The sequence below is a fragment of the Glycine soja genome, chromosome 15 (assembly GCF_004193775.1).
Source record: "Glycine soja cultivar W05 chromosome 15, ASM419377v2, whole genome shotgun sequence".
Taxonomy (NCBI): domain Eukaryota; kingdom Viridiplantae; phylum Streptophyta; class Magnoliopsida; order Fabales; family Fabaceae; genus Glycine; species Glycine soja.
The window spans coordinates 49592950-49603597 of NC_041016.1; positions in this window are offsets into that span (position 1 = coordinate 49592950).

Consider the following 10648-nt stretch of genomic DNA (forward strand, 5'->3'; position numbering starts at 1 on the left):
AAACACTTAGTAAGAAAATGTGTCAAGATAAGCTTAGAAGAATACTCAATTAAATAGCTTAAGAGAAGTAGAAACAATTGATTTATACTAGTTCACACAAATAGAGCTATGTCCAGTTCTCTTTTACAGTTTTGTAAAAGGTTCCACTAATCAAAACTTTGATTACAAACAAGTATTTTATCCGACTACTCATGGCTATACAAGTATTCTCTACATCGCTCATGGCACACCATTAGACTCCCCTTGGATTTAAGAACACCCAAGTATTGTTTAACACTAAGTCACTCCTGGATTTCACAAACAAAAGTTAGAATGAATACAATGATTCATCAACACTCAAAGAGTGGATAAACACTTCAGCTTAATACAAATAACTTTACTTAGCAAAAGATAAAAAGATTAAGTGTTGAGTGTGTCGTCCATTAATTTACCAGAGTTTCACTTCAGAAAACTTGTGTTCGTTTTCCACTCAATAATTTTTCTACTTCTTTTCTTTAGCAAGAGACACATTTTATAGACTTCAGTGTAGAATCTGTTACAGGATTAGTGTTGATCCTTGATATGACCATTGTCTCATAATTGGAGGCAAAAACTAAAATACAATAAATCACACTATAAGGGGGGTTGAATAGTGTGTTAGTCAAAGTATAAAGCCTTTTAAATGGAAGATGTTTATGATAAACAAGTTTATAAAACCCTCGTCTAGTGAGTAAAAGTGGATTATCATCCAATGATGTATAAAACTTATTTTTCAGTAAAAACCTTGTGTGCAAAATGTATCAATAATGGACTTTGAGATACTTTGGTAAGCTAAAGAAAAGCAAGAAAAATACTTCATTTTATGCTAGCTCACTTAGCCAGAGCTACGTCTAGTTCTCTTTTACCAACCAGTAAAGGATTCCACTAATCAAAGTTGATTACAACTAGTATTCTTTTCTGTCACTTTTGCCTTACAAGTATTCTTAAGGTCACTACTAGCACAACCCTTAGACTCTTCCTAAATTTAAGAACACCCAAGTATTGTTTTGTCATTAAGCTACTTCTGGATTTCATAGAAAAAAGTTTGATATAGAATCAAAGATTCTTTATAACACTTAACGAGTGAATTTATAATGTAGCTCTAATTTCTCACAAGTACTTTGTATATCACAAAGGATGGACTCTCTTAAACTCAATGTGTTTCTCAATAAATGCTTTTCTTTTCTCTTCTTTTTTTGTTTGTGTTCTTCATTGTAGTTCTTTAATCCTTGATGTCGTATTTATATGTAAAGAGAGGCTCATAATTATGGATAGTATCTTGGGGATCGAATAATATGACCATTGTGCAGCTTGATCTTGTTTCTTGAAATAGACAGATACTCTGCGTTAGGATAATAACTTTCCATATTTGTCATACATAGCTCGATATGGCAATTAGATTCAAAAAAGGAAATATAAGATTGATTTGCAAATTTATTCCTTTCAAATAGAATCATATAAACTGGCATAAATTGATAGTCAAATAAGAATACATATTTTCAATCGATGTTTGGATGGACTAGACGAGTACTTCATATTTCCAATAGACGAGGTATCCACTAATGTATAAGTCTCACCTGGCGTTACTTCCAGTCATCAAACCTGTTGACTTACATATAACAAAATGGTTAATACAAATTTATATATTTATTTTTCATCAAAACCTTAAGAGATGTCTAGGTCGTCTATTGATGGATAGTACAATGTCTAAAAAAAAACATGTGGCATACTTTGAATGTCAAGGATAGGAATAAAAGTATAGAAAACGTATGTGCTCCTCTTCCATGACGAAAGCGACCCTTGAGGAATATTCTGCAAATTCTTTCTATTCCCTTCTATTTTGCCTCTCCTTAAATTTCAAATGTTAGAAATTCAAATAAAGAGTTGTAAAGCTAAAATTCGAAAAGCAAGAATGCACACTTTCCTTTGTGGCTAACATTGTCCTCTAGTACCTTGTTGGACGTCACTTATGAGAATATAAAATAAGTGTATAAGTGATTTAAGTCCAGTGGACACAAGTAAGAACAACACAATGTGTAAACATTGTTTTTCACAATAAGTGGACATGGTTGATAGATCATGTTCACTTAACCACAACTCATTAGATTATCAACAATCTATACTTTTGTAATCATTAAAATCCAATGTATGATAGGTCGTTTACTGGATAATGGATTGTCTAGATCTAACAATCTTCCCCCTTTTGATGATTACAAACAATAGATATTTTGACTAAAAGATAAATCATAATCAAGATAAGATAGATATAGTAAGGCATGATTATGAGTTATGTAATAGAGCATACATATATATATATATATATATATATATATATATATATATATGTATGTATGTATGTATGTATGTATGTATGTATGTATGTATAAACTCCCCTTAAGTTCAACAACTTTAACACATAATGATGAGATGAGTATGAAGACTAATCATGAAATGTGTGTGTAGAAACAACAAAATAAACAACAACATTAAACACTAGAATACTCCAAAGACCACTTTCATTAATCAAGAGTTGCGATTTACAAGATCAATTTTTTTACCTTCTCTCCTCTTTTGTTATAAACAAAAAGGCTAAGGGTTCAAAGAAAGAAATGATGATAGGACATCATGGTCACTATTAAACTTGAGGTGGTGGAGGAGGCTACATAGGTGGTGGTGAAGATAGTGGTAGAGGTGTGGGTTCAATAGAGGCAAGAATAAAGGATAAGAGGGGTGGTTCAATGGCAGGTGGTGGTGGTTGGACGATAGTAGGAGCAACAACAACACCTGACATAAACAAAGGTAGCTTCATTTGAGGTTTTAGACTTCTTAGACACAAGTTCTTTCGATTGAATGATAGCCTCATAAGCTTGAGCTGCTTTGGATGCAGTTGAGGTCTTGTCCATGACTCTAGTGTTAGTGAGAACAATGATGACCTCATTAACAATGTTCTGGGTGCTCTTTTGATCTTTCAACCTCATAAAGTTTCTCCATGCTTTTTTTTGGGATACTTCAGTTGATGGACAAACACATTGTTGTGTATCAAGTGCCAACCAATGTGGTTGCATCTCAATAAAATTTGAGTGAACTTGGTGTGCCTATCGTGGGGGCTCAAGATGGACTATAGATTTTGAGGATAAAGCCTTGAAGGCTTCAAATGAAGTGTGTTCATAGTCAAATCTCATCTATTTTGGAGTAGACACAGAAGAAGACTCTCATAGGATGGGCTCTCCTTAGACTAAATCAAAAAAAGTAGATGATGATATACTTTGAAAGTTACCTTTAAGGAATTCCAAAGGAAATCTTTATGCATTTGCTAGAGGTGTCTTCTTTTTCCAATAAAGTGTGAATCTTTCCAAGTGGATTGGATATAGAGGTAGATGTTGCTTGGTTGTAGTAGGTGGAGAAGTCTGCACTTGAGAGATAGGGTCATCATTGTTCTCATTACTGGATGATGATGGAGGTGAGGGAGGGATCCATTCCTTTTCCAATATTTTGGGATTAGCCTTGGTGACTCTTATTTTTACTCTCTTTGGAACCTCAAAAGGGATAATTGGTTGTCTGGTTACTTTATCCCTCTTGGGTGTAGGAGAAGGTTTTTTTTTTAATAGTTGATTTCATCTTCCTTAAAGCAACTGGAGTATCATCACCTTCATCCTCGGTTTCACTCAAATCCCTTAGCTTCTGAGTGGTTTTGTTTACTTCAACCTTCTTCTTTGGACCACTGGTTACTAGATGAGTAGTGGAGGAAAAACCAGCCAACTTATGCTTCTTTTTGGTTTTGTGTTCTCTGGCCATTAATTATTCCTCATTTTCTTCCCTTTGAGACTATTCTCTTGTCTTTTTATTCTTTTGTTGTTTACTTATGATCTTCTGAACCTTCCTGGGAATGCCAAAGCTACATAGGTTCTTATCTTCATTAGCGATAGCTTTAACAAGCCTTTTTGGTTCTCTCCTGTTGATAGCTTCCTCGTCCATTTAAGGCACTTTTTTCAAAGATTGTTCGATCACAACCTTCATAGCCTTAAGGTTGGTTTTGCTGAAATTTTGTTGCTTAGCAACAACAAAACCTTTGATTGTGATGATGTGCTTGGAGTCCTTATCCATCTTATCAAACACGTGATAATCTCCTTGATCCTAAAGAATCTTGTTCATTAGGGCAGCATAGTATATATTTCCCAATCCTCCCAAACACCCCAGATTGTAGAGGATGTTAATATAAATAGTGTGTGGCAAATAAACAGGAAGTTTTCCATTAGATAGAAGAGGATAAACTTATGTAAATCGGAGAAAGTTGTCTTTGACCCAGCCTTATGAAGGTCACTCTTATTGAGGATGTTAAGCCAAATCTTTACCCTTTCACACATCATATTATAGACTATTGTATTCTATTCACCGACCTTTTCTGCATTCTCCTTGTACAAAGCTCTAGTTACATAGGAGTCATAGGCCTTCTTCTAACCTTAATGATAAGTGTTGCCTTCATGAATGCATCCAGTGGCCTTGGCAATGGTGTCATTGGACAAGGTTACCTGAACTCCAAGAACCTTGGACACAGTGGCCTTAATGATAAAAAACTCAGCATTCCTCCAGAACATTCTGATGAGTTCTGGGTAGATGGTTTGAGGCTCATTAAAGAATAGTCTTACACCATAGAATAGTAGAGTCTCGTTGAGTTTGAGACCTAGTTTCTCCAGTTCATTGATATCAGAGAAATGCTCTACATGGATTGAAGGTTCATAGTCGATGTGGATAGTGGTAACTCCATGGTAAGGATCCTTTCTTCTGTCGGTGAGTTCTTAGATGATATGAAAAGGTTGTCGAGGCTAGGGTTTATGTTTCAGAGATTGAAGATGAAGAATTTTTTTGATAGAGAAGTTAAATATGTTTAAGATTATCTATGTAGGTTTTATTATATGCTTTTGAGTCCATCTAGTTCGCATTTGCCATTGTTGCATTTGAGTCTTGCAACAAGGTCATTGCTTCTGGCTGCCAATCGATTATGTGCAATTTAATTGAGCATTTGAAGTATTTTGTGTTATATTTTCTTAATTTAATTTCCCATATAAATATATTCTTTTATATTTCTTTCTTACATTTCTAAACTTATTAACTATTAATTTCAGGTTAAATTGTAATTTTTATCTGCTGATTTCACAAATCAACCATTTTCATCCATCTAGTTCTTAATGATAAAATTAGGTCCTCTAATTGTATTAATTTGTGATTTTGATACTTCGGCTATACTCATGTGTGGGTCTTGCATTGGTTAGTTGGTTAGGTGCGGGTTAATGACTAATTGATATTAATTACCAAAAAAAATTCCCAAATCACCTCAAGCCCTTGCTTCCTCCTTAGAAGAAGCCTTCCCGGTGCATGGCTTGTTGTCGACTGCGTCATCATGCTCTTGCTCGTTCTCATCACCACCGCCATAACAAAGGCAAAGAAGAAGAAAATGAAAACAAGGTTAGGGTTCAACAAAGGTTGAGGTGGCGCTAATAGAAAGGATGTTAAATAAATTGAGACAGTATTGTTTGACCAAGTCCATGAGAATCTATTTTATGTTATTCTGTTCCTAGTTTTAAGTTGTTATGGCAGGTGGAAGAGTCAATGACTTGTGTTTCTTCCTATTTTTAAGTAATTGGTTATTGTTAGTAGGATAGTGATTATATATTGGTTATTTACTGTATTGCCTATAAATAGGCTATGGATTAATAAAGCAAATACACTTCCACAATATTTTGCCTTCTCATTTTAGTAGTGCAGTATCTTTATTTTCCCTATTTTTAACAGTGACATCTGAGCTAGGTTTATTTTCTGAGTGTACAAAGGGAAATGTGAGAGTTGTGAACACCAAAAGGTTAGGGGAGACACTGGGAAGTGCAGTAGAGAGTAAGTCATTATTTCTTCACTTTATTTTCTGTTTTGCAGCAACAACAGAGGACAATGGCCACAGATAATTTCGTGCAACCTGCCATTCCTCGTTTTGATGGTCATTATGACCATTGAGCCTGTTGATGGAAAACTTCTTAAGGTCTAAGGAGTATTGGCAAGTTGTATCTGATGGAATTCCCGTAGGAGAGGCCAACATGACAATGACAGATGCACAAAAAACAGAAATAGAAGGGCTGCGTTTGAAGGATCTCAAGGTAAAGAATTATCTTTTCCAAGTAATTGATCGCCCAATCTTTGAAACTATCCTTTGCAAGGATACGTCCAAGGACATTTAGGATTCCATGAAGAAGAAATACCAAGGTTCTACACGAGCAAAGAGGCAGCAACTTCAAACACTTCGTTTGGAGTTTGAAACACTATGAATGAAATCAAGAGAATCAGTCACAGACTATTTTTTACGAACGATGACAATCGTCAACAAGATGCAAATCCATGGTGATAATACGGAGGACACCATTGTAGTTGAGAAGATTCTTCGATCATTGACTACAAAATTCAATTTTGTTGCTTGTGCTATCGAAGAAGCTCATGACATTGAGGAACTTTCACTTGATCAGCTGCAAAGTTCCTTATTGGTTCAAGAGAAGAAAATTAACCAGCAGGAGACAAAGGAGAAAGCATTGAAAGTCTCAATCGAAAATCATCCCACATCAAAAGGGAAAATAGGATAAGGCAAAGGTAGAGGCAATAGAGGCAGAGGTCAAGGAAGCAATGATCGTGGCAGCCAATAAGAACGTGGCAACCAACAAGAACATCAACAACACCATGAGAATCGATTCCAAATAAGAGGAAGAGGCAGAGGGGGCAACCATTCAACAACTCACAGAGATAAGTCAAATGTTGAATGCTACCGTTGTCACAGGTATGGTCATTATCAATCAGAATGTTGGACTAATATGAACAAAGACAATGGAGAGAGAACTAACTTTGCAGAAAAGGAAAAGGAACAGGAAGTGTCTTTTTTGATGGTATGCCATGTAAAGGAAGAAACTCAACAAAATTTGTGGTATTTAGACACTGGTTGTAGCAACCATATGTGTGGAGACAAGGAGGTGTTCTCTGAGTTAGATGAGACTTTTCGCAATACAGTCAAGTTTGGCGATAACTCCACTATCTCTGTCCTGGGAAAAGGAATGGTAACACTCCATGCCAAAGAGAATTCAACTCACAATATTTTGTTTGTTCCAAATTTAAAAACCATCTTGCTTAGTGTGGGTCAACTACAAGAGAAGGGATATGAAATTTCTATGAAAGACGACGTATGTCAAATCGGAGATGAAAAGTTAGACTTAATTGCTCAAGTTAACATGACGCCAAATCGCATGTTCCCACTTTATCTCCACAGCACCAGTCACTCGTGCTTCTCAACCAAATTGAAAGATGACGCTTGGCTTTGGCACTTTCGTTATGGTCACTTGAACTTCGGTGGGTTGAAGACTTTGTGGCAGAAAAATATGGTGACAGGTCTTCCTTAAATCACAACTTCCTCTGAAGTTTGTGAAGAATGTGTAGTTAGCAAACAACACTGTAATCCATTTCCACAAGGAAAATCATGGCGAGCAAAAAAGGCATTGGAGTTGGTGTATTTTGACATTTGCGGGCCAATAAATCCATCTTTAAATGGTGGTAAAAGATATCTATCTGATCACTTTTATTGATGATCTTAGCCGCAAAACATGGGTGTATTTTTTGCAGGAAAAATCTGAAGCACTTGCTTCATTTAAAAATTTTAAAGTGCTTGTTGAGAAAGAAGTTGACAACCCAATTAAAGTACTTCGCATGGATTGTGGTGGAGAATTCAACTCACATGAATTCACAAATTTTTTAGAGACCCATGGAATCAAAAGGAAATTTACAACTGTTTACACACCTCAACAAAATGGTGTGTGCGAGAGGAAAAATTGTACAATTAAGAACATGGTGCGGAGTATTTTGACAAGGAGTGGAGTTTCCAAAACTTTCTAGCCTGAAGCTGTCAACTGGAGCATTCATATTTTGAATAGAAGTCCCACACTTGTTGTTCAAAATATGACACCAGAGGAAGCATGGAGCGGGGAAAGACCAGCAGTAGATCATTTCCAAATTTTTGGGTGTGTTGCCTATGCTCACATTCCGGATCAAAAGAGAAGAAAGCTAGATGACAAAGGAGAAAAAAGCATTTTTCTTGGTGTTAGTGAACAGTCAAAAGCTTACAAATTGTATAATCCTATCACCAAGAAAATTGTCATTAGTCGTGATGTGATTTTTGATGAAGGGCGGTTTTGGATTTGTGATAAAGATAGTGTTCAACAACACATACAAGTTGATTTTGATGGAGGTAATATAGAAGAAAGGCTGCAACCCTCAGTGAATGTGCAACCCGCAACAATTGAGCAACAACCAATAGACAACCCACACATTTCAACGTGTTAAGCAAAGACATGCTTGGATGGCTGATTTTAAGGTATATGGACTTCCCCAATATGAAGATCCGCATACATATTTTACACTATTTTTAGATTGTGATCCAATAGCTTTTGAAGATGTTGTTAAAGAATCCAAATGGCGAAAGGCAATGGATGCTGAAATTGCAGCCATAAAAAAGAACAACACTTGGGAGTTGATGGAGCTTCCCAAAGGTCAAAAGACAATTGGTGTGAAGTGGATTTACAAGACCAAACTGAAAGAGAATGGCGAAGTTGAAAAATTCAAGGCGCGGTTGGTAGCAAAAGGCTACAAACAAGAGTTCGGGATTGACTACAAAGAAGTCTTTGCTTCGGTGGCGAGGCATAATACAATTAGATTGGTGATTGCTTTAGCAGCACAAAAATCATGGCCCATCTTCCAGTTGGATGGGAAATCAGCATTCTTGCACGAAGACTTGGAAGAGCAGGTATTTGTTGATCAACCTCTCGGTTACATTAAGATCAGAAATGATCATAAAGTGTATAAATTGAGAAAGTTTCTTTATGGACTAAAACAAGCACCACAGGCTTGGTATAGTCATATTGAAACTTATTTTTTGAGAGAAGGATTTCTGAAATGTCCTTATGAGCACACACTTTTTGTTAAAATTACTAATGGTGGAAAAATGCTCATTGTATGTGTATACGTGGATGATCTTATTTTTACTGGGAATGATGTTGCCATGTTTGACAAATTTAAGAAGTCCATGATGATTAAATTTGATATGACTGATCTTGGCATGTTGCATTATTTTTTGGGCATTGAAGTTGTGCAATCTGCTGATGGAATCTTTATTTCTCAAAAGAAGTATGTGCAAGAAATATTGGACAGGTTTCAAATGACAAATTGTAATTCTGTTAACACACCGGTTGAGTATGGTTTGAAACTAACCAAGGATCATGGAGGAAAAAAAGTTGAGCACCATATAAGTGAGGAGAAACCCATAAACCTGAGCCTTAAGGTTTTAGGTTAAAGTGTGGTGTCAAGTTCTCTTATGTGGTGGCTCATGGTCTACCGGAGTAAATCTCCCCAGTGTTTACTCCCCTCGAATTTCCCCTAACAACTGGTATTAGAACCGTTGGTTCGACTTGGACCGACTTAGACGAGTAAGATGTAGCTAGAGCATGTGGGCTCTAATGGCTATACTTGTAGATGATAATGACTTCTACTAGAGGGGGAGACCACTGAATCTTACCATGTGGAAGAGACTCACACTTGAAGGGGAGATGGTTGGAGTATAAGTGTGAGATGAAGTCTTACATCGGGTAGAAGTGGAAAAGTTGAACACCATATAAGTGAGGAGAAAACCCATAAACTTGAGCTTTAAGGTTTTGGGTTAAATTGTGATATCAAAGTTCTCTTATGTGGTGGCTTGTGGTCTACCGGAATAAATCTCCCCGAGATTAATAAAGCAAATACACTTCCACAATATTTTGCCTTCTCATTTCCGTAGTGTAGTATCTTTATTTTCCCTATTTTTAAAAGAGGATAAAGGTCATCCTTAACCCTTGCAAATCTCGGGTTTTCTTGTGTTTCTTGCTGATATCCTCTGACTACAACATCCCCCTCTTCGTCACCGTGTTCAAAATCTGTGAATCAAAGCAAAAATTGTAATTTTAAAATCATCAATCACGAACGGTGAGAACGCAAGGTTGTACCTGCAAATGGGTCTTTAAAGTTTGTGATTTTTGTGAATCTTATGTTTGAAACTTTTAATTTCTGGGTCCGTGTTTATATTTTCTCTTCATCATTCTTATGGTTTTTTTTTTTTTTTTTTTTATCACAATGGGTTGAATGGTTTCAATGTTGTTGCTGCAACAATGGAGGTGTGGGTTGTGGGTAGTAACGGTGAAGAAATTAGGGTTTGCAACAACGGAAAGGACCTCTGCAACATCATTTCTGGTTTTTCATTATTTAAAAAATAAACTTAATTAACATTCTAATCACAATTATTCACTAATAACAAACACATAAGTGTGGTACTAAAAAATTACGTGGTCAACTTTTGGAGGGTAAGGTCAATGATTGCAAATAGACAAAAATACCAAAATCACAAATTAGTGATACCAGGGACTCAATTTTACCATTAATTAAAAACTAGGGGATAAAAATTGCTGATCTACCAAATCAGGAGACCAAAATTGCAGCCTTAATTTTATCAAACACTCCTAATATAAAAATTAGCAAGTTAACAATTTTTAGTTTTCAACTAACAAGTTTTAATTAACTTCTA